Source organism: Larus michahellis, chromosome 1 (genome assembly GCF_964199755.1).
Source record: "Larus michahellis chromosome 1, bLarMic1.1, whole genome shotgun sequence".
NCBI classification, from domain to species: domain Eukaryota; kingdom Metazoa; phylum Chordata; class Aves; order Charadriiformes; family Laridae; genus Larus; species Larus michahellis.
This window is the reverse complement of record NC_133896.1, coordinates 97679610-97694759: the sequence shown is the minus strand read 5'-3', so window position 1 is coordinate 97694759 and position 15150 is coordinate 97679610.

The window sequence follows — 15150 nt, the reverse complement described above, 5'->3', positions numbered from 1 at the left end:
CCATGATCTGAGTAGCAGCCCCTCTCGTGCCATTGTGTGCCTGACCTGCTTAAATAAACGGTGTTATTTTAAGCAAGGGCAGTCGAGCAGTTGCCGAAGGTCCTTCTCTTTCTTGCTCCCTTTCTCCCGTCCTCCTTCCCCCCCTTTCCCGCTGCTTCAGTTTCCCCTCCCACCCCACTTTCCTTTACACAGCGGGATTAATCCATCAAACCGAATGGGGGGGAGGAGGAGGGGCAATGAGCCCGCACTCCAGTGAGCACTGAAGAGGCCCCCATTCATGGGTCAACAAAACCAGGGAGGACTCTTGGACTTAATCAGCCAAGGAGCGCTCCAGCCCTGGAGACAATTAACATCAAAGCAATGCAGGAGAAAGAGGAGACGGGACAGCCAGGAAGCCTGGAAACCCACGTACAAATCCCAATTAAAAAGGGAGGGAGGTTAGGAAGGAAGCGGCGAGAGGGAGGATGCTCAGCGGCGTGCGAGAGGAGACAATCCGTGGCTGCCTTCGGGAGCGGGAAACTGAGGTGCAAGGAGGAAGAAGGACTTGCTCGAGGCCGATGTGCAGAGCAGCGGCATGGCCTCGTTGGGCGCAGAGTCCTGGTCTCCCGACTTCTGCCCAAATCCTCTTGCTGAGACTGCCCTGGGGTTGGGTCCCGCACCGTCAGCGGCTGGGGCACGTATCCCTTACACCAGCTGAAGTTTCATGAACGTCAGTGGGACTAGGATTCAGAAGTAGCATGTGGCCAGGTGTTGCTAGCCTCCCACACCTCGTTTTGAAGCTGTTTCCAACAGTCTTGTCATAGTATTGTCATGATCCACGTAATAGAAAAAACTTAATAATAGTTTATTATTACTTTTGGGCACCGTATCAAAGACTGGGTGCACCTAAAGATAATACTTCATATTTTGCCTTTGTAACAGATGGTCACTTGACTGCTAGTGTAAACTGGCATCAGTCCCGCTCAGTTTTAGGGAGCAGCAGGGGCTCTGCAGCAAGACCTGGGGCTCAGGCTGGATTGCCCCTGAGAAGGGACAGCCAAGCCTGGAAACCGTCCTTGCATTGGAGCTGGGGGTTTATTTGCAGCTTCCTTTGGAAACAAAAGCAGCAGATGAAGTTATAGGTGAAGAGGGAGCAGCTCCTGCCTCTCCTCTGTGGCTGTGCCCCTCCCCCCACCCCGACATGAGAGCGCTGAACCGAAAAGAAGGGGGTGAAGCGCTGCTAAGGGGAAAGGTAATGGCAAAAGAGGCTGCAGGGCAATTTTCCAAAACTTTTGCTGCGCGCTTCCCCCCTGCGTGGGCCTCACTCTGCAGAGATCATTCCACACCTCAGGAGCACCACGAGGAAATGTTCAGCTGCTAGTGAGCTGTTTCAGTTGCAATTTACCATCTTCTTGAGTTACCATGGGGGTATTGAATGGAAAATCAGATCCATGACACAGCTTGCCAGCATATTCCCTCTTCTTGGCCTCAGGCTGTTCAGACGCCTCCTCCCCAGAGCTCCGCGACAGGTAGCGCTGTCGCCAGCCTGCAGCTGCAGCTACTGCTCTGCTGAGATCTTGTGGTCCGTGTCAAAGTACCATCTATGGATGAGGTTTGTGTTACACCTCCTGCCATCGCATTAGCACTGATGAAACGTTGGCAAAGGCAACGGAGCCCTTCTGAAGGGGAGCAGGGTCTCTGGGCACCGCCAAGTTAAACCCTGGCATCCCAGGTGCTCAGCGAGCAGAAAACACAGTACGCACAGAGACTCCCGGCGTGACTCCTCCACCAATGTTTTCCCTGCCTGCACTTGCATATTTGAACCAGTAAAATTGAGGACTGTGAACAGAAACCAGGGAAAACAGAGTACAAAGGCCAGGAAAAGCTGGGTAAAAGCATTGCCAGCATGAGCTACCTTTTCTAGTTGAAAGATGAGCTTCGTATAAAGAAGGGAAGAAGAAAAGCTCACTGAACTGCTAGCTAGTAAAATGAAGTTTCCATAACAATACCTACCACAGAGTATATCACCCAATTCAGAGTAAATTCTGGAGGATTTTGAAAAATTTTTATTATCTTTTACAACGTGAAAATGGTCGCTCCAACCCTCTGTATGCCTGAAGCACTGATCGACACAAGCCTCACTGCTTAGGGGCAGGCAGCTGACAAGCTATCCCGATGTTGATCTCCAATGCTTAGAACTGGGAGTGGGTAAAGGGACAGGGACAGGGACAGGGCTAAGCATATCCCTCGAAGAGCAGGACACTGAACAATGAGCTTGGGCCAAGGTCACAGCCACGGGCCAGCTCGAGCACAGGACCAAGCAGTGCCCTGGATCCTGCAGGAATAAGGGTTCCTCCGGGAGCGGTTGGAGCTACAGAGGCAATAGGGCATCGGTGGGGTCCCGCCGTCTCATGAACACGTAGGTGGCATCCTGGCAGGTCCGTGCAGCCAGTTAATACCCATGGGAGAAAGGGCGTCTTGAAAGCACTCCCTGTGTCATACTACTAAAATTTCCCATCCTGGGGGTTGCTCTGGCAGAGTTTGGCCGCTCTGGCTGGGTTTGGTAGCCGTGCAGGAGCTCTGTGCAGGTGGGTTCATGCCTGGGTGGTTGTCACCACCGTGGGCACACCGGTGGTGGGCAGACAGGCGAGGAGGAGGCGAGGGAGCACCAGGCCCGAGGGAGCAGCTCTCAGTGTATCAGTTACATCTTAATTGCGGCTGTCTGGTCGCAAGGAAGAACAGGAAGGAGAGCAGAGGATGAGCCTTGGCTTTTGTTTCATGCACTGAACTTTCAGGCTCCTCTTTCCTTTCTTCCACCCACCTCCTTTTGCTCAGATAGAGCCACCCACACAGTCGCACCACGCTTGCTCTCGCTTTCTCGTTCTGTCCCGTCATGGCTCTTCTCCAAGAGCTTGGAGAGTTTCTTGAAAGAGGAAAAGAGGGAGCAGGGGTTGCATGGAGGTAAAACACCGTGCAACACATTCCTTCACCTTCCTCCTCCTCCTCTGAGCTGTCTCCTGAGCATCCCTCCCTTTTCCTCAGCAGGTACCTGCAGAAAGTGACCCTGTCAACAAAACCCCAGCAGGATCACCCTTTGGTCTTGCTCAGGCAGCTGGTTCCCATTAAATGTTCTCAATCACGGAGAATTCTTTCTCTCTCATCTGAAATATTTTATTATTGGTTTTCATTTCTTTCAGTTTCCTAAGGAGAAGGGAGGGGGTTTGTGTGTGTGTGTGTGTGTGTGTGTGCAGTGAAATAAAGAAAGGGAATTTAGAGCTCGATCTTATCGTGCCCATGTGGAAGGCTGTGTGTTTGCCAGCTGCTGTAACATTCATTCCCTCTTAGGCACCCACTGAATTATCCCTCATCTTTTCATTCCCCCACTGCCTCAGGTAGAGTCCCCGGGGATGAGAAAGGATGCTGTTTCTTTGAGCACGAGGCCCTCCATCTGCTTAGCTGCAACTAAGTGAGGCCAAGATAGAAATCGGGTCGAGTTACCCACGACGGGTTGCTGAGAGGACTCATAGGAGTCCCCCCGAGTCCCACTAACCTGCCTCCTGGCTCACGAGCACTGGCAGAGGCCACACCAGCTCTGCTGGCCGGCTCCCCTGAGGCAGAGGGACTGACCGTCCCTTGCTATAAGGCTAACACTGGGTTTAACATGTGTAAGCCTGGTGATGGCTTCGAGACACAGACCTGGGGAAGCCCAGCAGGGCTGAGAGGTCTGCCTTCTGTGGGGATCCTTTTGCCCAGCAAGCTTTCTCCTTCTCGTTGAGCACAGATGAGTGATTTCAAGTCTGAGGCAGCTGCTTGCTACCTAGCTGCTCCTTGCTGCATTGCCTTCAGCTTCCAGGGCCGTCACTTCTCACTGTGCATTTCCCCCACCCTGGGGACCTCCCCGGCTCAGGACAGGGGCTCCTTACTTCACACCTGAGCCCCTAGGTCGTGGTGGACCATCAGTGTTTGCCGCAGGCTGCCAGCACTGTTTCCATTGGGAGATGCTGAAATGAGCAGTGGGCACTAACAAGGAGGCATATGATTTTGGGTGGCTAGTAGCCAGGGTGTGAGTTCTCCTTAAGAAGAGAAGGGAGTATATAACTGCATCGAACAAACATTTCGCTGAGACTGGCTCCTGGCCTGAATGCCTTAGGTGATCCCAGGGCTTATTGCAGAGCTGCCATGGCCCAAAATGACAGAAAAGGTTATGTAAATATTCCCTGGTAATTGTTCAACCTCTATTGCCTTCGAAAAGACAAAGGAGACATTAACCTCCCTGCTCTCTAGCGAGCAAATGCCTGCACTTGGTTTTCTTCTCTGGAATTTCAACTCTTTCCCTCTTGCTGTTCGTTTCTGCCCTGCTGCCTGGCTGTGGCCTGGTGTGATGCCTGCAGTATTCCTCCTGGGACAAGAGACACGTTTCTCCTCACAGCTCGTTAGTAGAAACTGTCATATCATCTTCAGCCATCTGAAAAAGTATCCTCCTCATCTCCTTGCTTGCAACTGGCTTGCAAACAGCTTCCCCACAGGGCTGGATGGCAAAGGATCCTGCAACTCTCCTGCCTTAGCATGGACACATGAGAAAGAAATCAATCCCAAGTCCTTCGCAGTAGGGATGTAGCGCTGGAAGGGATCTCCTGTTTTACCCCGTCTCGTCCCTTGCTATTGTCAGCAATCGCATCATGCAATCTTTCACACAAATGTGAAGCTCCAAACAATCCTAACAAGTTTTAAGATTCTCCCACTACCCCAATTAGTACGCTCTTCCAGAACTTGACAGCTCTGAGGCTTAAACCATTCTTCTTATTTCCAGTCTCAATTTATTCCTGGCTGAAGCATGCCCACTTGTTCTTGCGCCAACATTGTTCCAAGGCTTAAATAGCTCTTCTCCCTCCCTGGTGCTTATCCCTCTGATGTGTTTACCAAGAACAATCATATCCATTCTCAGCCTGTGTTGCACTGGGCAAAATAAATCAACAGTCTCCTGCCCCGCGATAGGCACTCTCTTCCCCTGACCATCCTGCTGGCCTTTGCCTGCATCCCCTCTCTTTTCAGTTCTTCTCTTTCCACTGCGGGTGGCAAGAACCGGAGACCGTTCTCCATCACCTGTGCCCCACGCAGGGTCCCGAGCAGCACTCGGCTTTTGTTGGTGCCCCAGTGGCCAAAGAAGGTCTAAGTGTGGGGATTTTTATAGGTGCAAACTGCTCTTCCCAGTGGATTCTGTTTTCAACCCTTGAGCGTTGTGTGGAGTTCAGCCCTGTCTTGGGGTGTTTTCTTGATGCTGCTAAGGAGCCAGCAGCCCCGCTTTGCTCTGAGGCTATCGTTGCTCGGCTGCTGGTAGAGCATGCAAGACTTGCTTGCAGAACTGTAGGTATAAAGTTACTCTTGAGGTTTTGACTCATTTGGTGGCACTAGCTGTTAAAGTTGGCTCTCCAATTTCCCAGTGTAGCAAGGCACCCTGAGCTGTATCACTGGATAGCTTTAGCAGGTTTTGTTTATGTGGTGGTTTTCTTACAGAGCAAGAGGTCCACGTAGATTTTTCCTGTGATGCTTTCCTGGACACTCTGAATTCCTGTCAACAGGATATTGAGAGGCCCAGATAAAATTATATAAGTGTGGGTGTGGGTTTTACATAATTTAGTACGTATCTGACCCTCTACCTCATCTACAACACTTCATTTTTCTCTTATGAAAGGTGTGCAGAGTGCAGATGACAGATTTTAGGCTAGGATATGCTGCAGCAGAAAGAAACAAATAGGTCTGCTTTTCAGTTAAGCCAAACCTGGGCTTCAGGGAAAAACAAGCCAGTTTCAACTCCTCGAAGTGTAGGAACTCAGCCTTGCACCTCATTTTTTTTTAACTCTGTGACTCAACCCTTCTACACAGGATACTCTATTAGTGCCATGCCCTTTAGATTGGAGAAAAGCAAGCAGCCATGGAAGTACGGTGCAATGTTGCTTTAGGAACTGGCATTAGAAGTGACTAGCTGAAAGGGAGAGACACAAAGGCTGCAGTCCTTGGGGGCTAAGCCTTCCTCTGGATGCCTCTCACCAGCAATTATTTGCAGTCTTGCATTATTCTTCTCACTTTTACAAGGGTGATATAAAGAAATCCTTTTTTTTTTCCTCCCTGACATATCTTATTCTGGCCTGCAATGGACGTTTCTGGGTTGATGTCCCCAGGTCTGCAAACTTATGCAGATGTATCACTGTGCTGTTGGAGGTTCAGAAATAATGGGGTATGATACCGAGAGAAAGGTGTTGAAAGGCACCCTTCTTTCTGCGCCCTTTCTTCCACCTGAGAAGCTATGGGTTACAGAAGATCTCAGCAAAAACCATGTTGCATAGAAGCAGCGCAGCACAGAGATCTGCCTCTTCATGGATTGACTCCCTGCTTGAGAAAATCGGACTCTTGGAGAGCACGTGTGGCTCAAACTGATTTGGGTCCTCCTCAGTGCCAGGCAAGTGCCAGCTTTGCACCCTGGCATGCTTTCTGTCTGCACAAGGAGGCAGAGGTGTAACAGGAAACTATACTCAAAAACCTAAATAACTTCTTTTTTCCTCCTAAAGCCTTTTGTTCCTGAATCCAAAGCACAGTAAATCAAGGGGTTCTGCCATAAATTAATTTGAAGCGTTCTTTATTAAAAAAAAAAAAAAATCCAACCACCAAAACAACCAAATCCCCAAGTCCCCGAAAGGAAGAGGAGAGGAAAAGATGGGACCTCAGAGAGGATTCATAAATCACATTGCAATGGACCTGGTACAGATGTTCCTGCATTCAGCCCACCAGGCAAAGCTCAGCACCATAATGGGACTGACGGGCCACGTGTGAAAGCAGACAGAACACAGCTGACTTGGAAGAGACATGCTCTCTCTGGCACATATAACACACGCTCAGTCCCTACCCCAGCCTCCCTCAGTCCCTCCTGCCAAAAAATAAACAAGCCAGATCAAACCTGTCATGGTCTGGAAGTCTTCAGCTATCCCTTTATTTTAACATGGTGCGGCATGGTCTGGTTTTCCAGCACTTAACGCTTGGGCATAGCACTGAAAAACTGTTAATTCTCCCGCCCTTGGACCGTGGGTTCCCACCTGGCTGTCCAGGGAGTGCCCTGGCCCTGGGCAGCAAGAAATTGGAAGGAGGGGACGGAAAGGGCCAGGCGTTTCTCCACAGCCAGACCTTTCCCAGGGTGGGACTGAGTTGCCCAGGAAGCCCCAGCACCGCAGCACCCAAAGTCCCGAAGACTACTGCAGAGGGCCCCCATGCCCTGAAGTAAGTGGCCAAGGGGCATTTGGGCCCACAGGACAGAGCCAGCCAGGAGGGGCTGGTGGCTGTGGGGTTGGTGGCCAGGCAGACCCAGCCCCACGTGGGTCCAGAGGCACATCAGGCTGTGTGCCCATCTCCTGGGGCAGAGGCTGCCTGGTGCTGCTGCCGCTCTGCCTGCACACCCACCACAGGCGCAAGAGCACGGTCAGCCCCAAAATCCTCAATCCCAAAGCATCGTCATTCACATCCAAGGGTTTCGCAGCGTCTTCCCTAGGTTCTCCAAGCAACCAGAAGGTTACAGATGATAGAACAAAACAGCTCATGCATCACCCAGCAGCTGTGCCTTCCATCTGGGAACAAGGGAAGTAGGTGGCAGATGAAATTTAAAGCTAGGTTCTTCTGTGGTTTGCCTCAGCAAATGACTTGTCCTATGGCGTTGCAGAAGCCTGAAATGCTGATGTTGTCAGAAACGGCCTCCGGACATTCACAATCCCTCAATGTCCTCTGGTGGGTACCCTCAGCAACAAGATTGGCAAGAAGCTCAGTCTAGGTCTTAGCTGTGCCTGTGCTGCATTGGGCTGCAGAGCAATTATGCTTTTTTTTCCTGTGCAGCTGGGTACCCATCTGCCAGTATCCCTGGGCCCCGGTGAGTGCAGAGACAGGCAGCCACCTTGCCTTTGGCCCCTGAGAGGCACGGAAGCAGACAAGCATCATGTGATTTGGGCATGCCAGTGTGGGATATGTCATTTTCCTCTATCTTCTTTTTTTTTTTTTTTCCTTTGATTTGTCCTCATTTCAGAAAGAAGGAATCGCTCTCATTGGGACCGTTTTGTCCTTTGTGTAAGGGGAGGAAAAGACACGTCAGGAATTCCAACAGGCTCTGGGGAAGCCAACACCTGGGTGGTGCATTGTGTTTAAAATGGTCTCCAAAAATAACCAGGACCGCAAAAGGGGAAAAATTAATAAGGATAATTAACTGGTTTCCATCTCCAAGTGCTTTGGAGACATGAGCTAATCAGTCTGTAGACACATACAAGCACACACAATGTCTGTAATTAGTTTGCTCTTCTACTTCCTTACCTCTTCCCCCAACAGATTGCCCACGAAGATCCCTATCAGGCAGAACAGGTCTCTTTCTGCCCCTTCTGTGGAGGCTTGACAGTCTTGCCTTGCTCAAAGTGCACCGTCTCTCTGTCAGTCTGTCTGTCTGTCTGTCTACTTCCCTCCCCTGCTGGCCACGATCAGATTTCACTAAATGAATCACAGTCTAGTGGAAACTCCCTCCGACCTTTGCCAAGAATTGCAAAGTTGATGAAAATGGGACTCGCAGCCAAAGGGAGTTTAGTATGGTTCCTTACTGGTTCCAACCAACTGCATTCCCATTGTAGTTGCTTCTGGTTGTCCTGTTTCCATTTTCAGCCTGGCACCTCTCCTCCACCTGGAACATCTTTCCCAGGATTATCATGTCGATTACCAGATGCCACGCCACACCTCCAGGGCCCTGCTGTCAGCGCGGGTTGTTTGATCATTTCCTTCCACTGAGGTGTTCCCTGTTTTCTTTTTTTTTTCAGTGAAGAGGACTTGTTAAAACCAAGTGCCCATCTATTCAGATCACCAGTATGGGTTTAAACATCTCTGTTCCCAGTTACCTGGTGCAGTTCTGCCCTTGAACCTTATTTCCCTCTCTGACAACTTCATGGCTCTGCTTGTTCTTCATGCTAGACCTGCATGGTCTAGCAGAGCAAGTACACTCTGACTGACAAGTCCTCTCCCAGATGGGGCCTGGATTCTTTGTGGAACCTCAGGCAATATTACTTTGCTTCTCTGAGCCTCATTTTCTCCACCAGTAAAACTCCCTTTTGTAAATGCTTTGGGAAAGACACTGGATTTAGTGCTGGAGGGGTGTCTCATGACAGAAAGGAACCAGTGTGTGGTCTCCTGGGGCCCTCCAATACACAGAAAGGAGGTTGCTTCGTGCCACCTTCAAGCTAACCCTCAAGGACTTGGTAAAATCTTTTCCTCAGCCCCAGGCTGAGATGCTGATGCAGAGGTCCTGGGGGCTGTAGCACTGGAGGTCTTCATATTCTCAGTCCAGGCTGACCTGCTGAGAGAGAAAAGCACCAGTGCTGTCGGCCTTAGCATTTCCTCTCTGTGGTCACCAGGATCGTGCTATGGAGTATCACCATGGCCCTGCAGGAGACTCCCAAATGGACTCTTGGCTGCTTGTGCATTTTGGTCAAGTCTCTTTGTGCTGGTGTTGTTCACACATCCAGAAAGAGACCTGCACCTCAGGCAGTTCCTGGGAAGCCACTGAAGAGGAGCCCCTAGAGGTTTGCGTGTTGATAGGAAGCTTTTCATCCCCGTGGCTCTGCAGTGGGGTGCCAGGACTCCCGGGCAGGACAGCATGCATGGTCCCCTTTGGGGGGATGTGTGGGAATGTGTGGAGGCTGGAGCCCCATCTGGCTGGTAGCACAGCCTGTTGCAGGCTGCACAGGAGCAAGACCAACATGCTGTACCTCACCTCCTTATTCTCCATCCTTCACTTCTCCTCTTTGCCTTTCCCCTTCTGACCCTTGCTTTTTCCCTTTGCGGTACCTCCTATTCTCTCTCCTCTCCGAGCCTCTTTTTTTTCCTGGTCCTGCCTGCTCTCACCTCCCCATCCCCCTTCCTTCTTATTTTCTCTCCTCTCTACCTCCGATCCACATCTAATCACCCCAGCTGGCTCCTCTTCTCCTGGAGGCCACCGGGGATGTGTGACAGATGCCCTGGATCAACAGGGAGCAACAGCTCAGGCTCAGGCCCTGGCTCCCAGCTCTCCTCTCTCAGCTCCGCACCAGAAAAGCTCAATCCCCAGCCAGTCCGGGAGCTAGTAAAGCCCAGGTGTGCCACAGCTCTGCCTCGGCACCCCAGCGCACGAGCCTCCCCCAGGAGCAGGGAGCAGCCCCCAGGGCAGGCATGGGGTCTCCACTGGGAGAGGGCAATGTGCCTCTGTCGGCTGCCATCCCACACACGACCACCTCGCCTTGGGGGACAACCGCAAGCCCTTATCAGGATTTGGCCCCTTGCTGTGAGGAGGAGGGATCATTTTCCTTTCTGGGTCTCCCTGCTCTCCCTCTAACCCTCTGCTCTCTCCTTCCCTCTCATCCATTTCCTTTGACATCGGTCCCAGGCCCACTGCCAAGTCTCAGATCCATTAGCGAGGTGCCTTGCTGACTGAAGCACAAATCAGGACGGATCCGGGTGCAATTAGCAGCTTCTAGCACCTCATCTGGAAGGCATTAGCTTGGCTTTTGGGGGAGGGGGTTATGGGTTGGGATGAGAAGAGAGAAATAAGAGGGAATGGATATAGATGCCAAACGGAATAAATAAGCTATTTCTACCACTCTTAGGAACCATCATCCAGCATCTGACAGCAACAGACAAACAGATGTACAATAGCCATCTGCAGGGGACATAGTTATGGTACCAAGTCGGTGTGACCGGTAGACCTTCCCTCCCAGGAGGATGTGGTTACTGGGTCCAGGAAGGTACCGAGATGGCATGGAGGTGTGCAGCTAGCCACAGCTTGCGAGTGATGTCCCTCCTGGGTTCCCCTCACAAACCAAGGCTTGTGGTTATGGTGTCTGTAAGTGTACTTTGGTCTGCCTTGCCCTCCTCCTCCTTTGGTGCTCTGCTCCATCTGGCTCCCAGTGCACTAAAATCCCTAATAACAAGGGATGTGGTGTCTGTCTTACACTTGAAGAGCCAAGATAGACTAGCACCTATTAGTTATGATGGCCCATATGTGTGTTGTAGACACAAGCCTCAGATAATATAATTCTCATCAAGCCAGGACGCTGTACAAAATATTTTGGATGTGGTTTTCTTCACCCAGCCTTGTAGATACCTTTATGGAAAGTCTCCCTATTGTTCTCAGCAGAGACACAAACCAACACCTGCTCCCTTGCCAGCTTGCTCTGGTCTACATCCAGGGTGCATGGATGCACAGGAGGCTATGACTCTTGGGAAACCTCAGTCTCAAGCTAACGGGACAGAGCAAACATACTCATAGTGTGGCCTTTGTGTTCCTAGAAAGGTCCTGCTCTTTCATGGGCACAATGGTGCTGTCACAGAACATGTCTCTGAGGGATTAAGATACTACTGACCATTAGAAAAGGTGACTGTCAGAGGGAGTTTGAAAGCCCCCTTTTGCTCCAGAACAAGGGCTGGCAACATGTACATTTGTCCCCTGTCATCTCTGCCAAAAAATAGGCTGTGCATTTTCCTTTAATTTGTTCTCTGTTCCCTACCTCATGAAAGGGGCCAGAGCCAGTCTGTTCATTCCCTCTGTGTTTGCTTTCTGATGTATCTCAACTTTGGGGAGAAGGCAGGGTGGGAGTGGGGGAGACGGGGGCTGTCCTGAGCCCCTCTGTGGTGATGGAGCAGCCTTCTGGGAAGCGGGACCCCCAGGGCTACGGGGGGCTGCCGGCAGCAGGTGGCTGGCATGCCTCTGAAATGGCGCGTGTCAAGCTAGGAGCATTCAGGGGAAAAACCAAACACCAACCACAGTCTCCTCGTGTGGGAGAGCCACTAGCCAGCAAAGCAAGAGGCGCTGGCTTTTATTTATTCATCTGGGTACGATCCCAGTACCCAGACGCCAGATCCCCCTCGCCATAGCACACACAGGCCATTCCACGTCCCAGGGCCACCTGCTGATGGCCAGGGGCTGGGGAAGCCAAGGCTTCCTCTGAGCCAGTGATCTCATATTATTTCTGCGCAGGCAGCAGCTGTAAGTAGCTGGAAACATCTCTAAGGGTAATTTTTCCTATACTGGCTGCTGCCAGACGATGGTCTCTGAAGCCCTGCTGGTTAGTGAGCTCATGGAAAGGGACCTGCACCTGGGCTCAGGGGCCAGACACCTTCTGAAGATTTCCACCCCTGAAACTGTGGTGACATAGGTGTGGGGTGCCTAGGAGAAATGTTGAAGGCTGATAATATTTGTTGGTTCAAAGAGTTTGGGATGTGTTGTTATATTGTGTTCTATGTTGTTTTCTTCCTGGTAGATACATGTAGATCAAGGTGGTGATGGTTTATCCTGCCAAAAGAAACAGGATTGGCAATGGATGATGTTAGGATAGCTCAGAGCTTAGTAGGACAGTGAAATGGCTGGGAGGACCCTGTGCAACTGCCCTCTCTGCTTTTGGTCCAAGGAGTCAGAAATGCAAGGCACAAGAAAAAACCTGCACTTCTCATCCCATCCATGCCTCTTTCTAGCAAGCTATTGCAGGAGATTTTGTAAATTCCCCAAAGCCAGGGCTGCCGAAACACTTTCTTTGAAGGCAGAAACTGTGACATGCGTCCTTTCAGCACCCTTGTTCATCCGCTCAATGTGACAAGGAGGTGCCCCTGCGGTACTCCATGATTCCAAACATGTGAGCGATTGGACATGCAATGCCCAGAGAAGGTTGCAAAACAGCCTCCATGAGCCCCCTCTGGGTGAGGAACATCAAGTAGGTGGGAGACGGGCAGAAAGGGGGGAGTGGGTGTGCAACGAAGAGTGCCAGTGCCGGGCCGGTGGGGAGTGCACCCCATGCCGGGTACTGCTGTGCAGGAGCAGGGGACGAGGGAGGCTGCATGCCCCGGGGGCCGCAGGAGCCAGCCTCTGCCCTCCCCGTGGTTGCGAGTGGCTGTGCCTTGCCTACACGGTTGGAGGCAGAGGAGGACACCCGCACATGCTCTGCTGGCAGCTGCCTGCACGTACTCCCTTGTTTTCCCGGCTGGGGTGGAGGGAGAAGGCCTGGTTTTGGTTAAGCCCTCGGTCACACAAAGATGCCTTTCCTATTACTCTTTTGTTTTTCCTTCTAAGCAATGTTCCCATTTAACTCTTCCAACTCTCCCCTGTAGTGTAGCCTGCCCTGCCTGAGGGCTGGCCCAGGTCAGAGGCAAGTCAGGAACAAGGGGGAGTTGTTGGACTCCGGGGCTGGCAACCCCACAGCCCTGCAGAGGAGCTTTGGGAACCTTGGTGCATGGGAAGGATGACACCATTGAGAAGACCTAGGAGGCCAGGATGAAGATACTCCAGTGGTGTAGTGCTGAGCATCGTAGAAATACCTAAAGAGTCAGTCATGGCATTATCATGACTGAATTTGGCTCCAAACTTCAAATCTGCAGAGGGGGAGCAGAGGAGGCGGAAAAGAAAACATGCAAAGGCCTTTTCAAAACCCAAGACCACAAGAAAAAACTTCCTATAAACAAATCAAATGGAAATATTTTTTTAGTTCTATAAACATTTCCCCTTGAAGCGTTCAACCCAAATATTGCATCACTGTGCTAAGACATAAACAAATCTTGCAGTGAGAGAGATGCACACCAACAATAGACTAGCCTGTTTGCCTTGTCCGGGCTGTGAGAAGTGCAAAAAATAAACAAACAGGGCAAAGAGTGACAAGCAGAAGAGAGATGTCTGAGGAGTACTTGCCTGAATATTCGAGGGACGCAGTACCACCCTCCCCCAAATCCCAATACGAAAATTCAGCTCCTTCAGGGTCCTCAGAATATCACATCTCTGGCAGGTCACAGGACACCATCCAGATTTGTCTTTCAGAAAGCAAGGTAGCTTCTGTTTTTTCCTCAATTATATTACAAAAAATAACATCTTTGACATGAATATCTCTTGGGTAGAGATGTATTTATTTTTGCAGTGATTGTAATGGCTATAGAAAGAACTAAACTGGCCAAGCTGTGCTGTGTTCTACACTGATGTCCTGTCTCCCCTGTGCGGAGCGCAACCACTCACCCAGGGGAAGGTTGTTGTCCTCTGAGCAGCAGTTAGCAGGCTTTCAGGAGGACGTAAGGGTTTGGGGCCTGGATTTTGGTTGGTAAAAATCTTTAGAGGCATTCTAGGAGGAAGAATTTGGCACCATATTAGAAAATGTGAAGTTCCCCACAGGAAACACACACCCAAGAAACAGTGGCATAAGGTGATGCTGGGGGCTTCAGGGCTGCCATTTGTTCTATATTCCTGGGGAATAGGTACCCCTAATCTGGCTCTACCATTTCTCACATTTTTGGGATATACCATGACCCTGAGTACCTCAGTGATGGCACACAAAGAGACCTGCCTCCAGTGACTCCTCTTGTTCCTGCAGCAGGGAGAGCACTGTCCCTGCGTGGGAAAGGAGAGCTGGACAAGGATGGGCTGAGGTGGAGGCAGCTGCAGAGGAAGGTGATGGACAGGGTGGTGTGCACCATAGCACGACTGCACTCATCAATTTTGGTACCACTCGGTATTGTGTGTTTAGAGTCACAATACCACGCTGGGACCAGTATTTGGCTCATCCCTCATACAGACACTGTAAGAGTTACCAGGGATCTCCCGGCTTTGCCTCTCCTGCCAAAAGAGAGGCGAGGAGCTGCACAAGTCACTCTGGTGGGAGGGGAATTCATGTCTGTTCCAGTTCACGCAAGAGACACTGTAGAAAGGGCCACCAAAAAAAAAGGCTGCTTAGCAGTCTTTCAGTCTCACGGGAAAGTTTCACTACCAGAAAGCTAGTGTTACTTGAAACCTCTTGGGCAGATAAACTGCCTCTGTATTCTGCTGAGATGAAACAGAAATATGATGATGCTTGATCCCTCAGCTGAGATCATGCTCAGTGCAACCAGCAGAAGCAGCTATGATTTCTCTGGTGGCTTAATGTCCTCCCTCCGTGAGTCCTCCTGGCGCCGAGCTGTGCTATGCACAGTCCTCAACGCTCAGCGACCCCGGCTGAGCTGCCTGCAGCGCTGTAGCGAACAGCAAACCATCTGAGACCATTTGATCTCCCTAGACTATCGACAAAAACTTCTCCATGCATGCTTTGGTCTTGAGAAAATGACTTCAGGTGCTGCTGCGGGAGCTGATTTACAAGGGGAGGCTGAAAGAATAAAGGG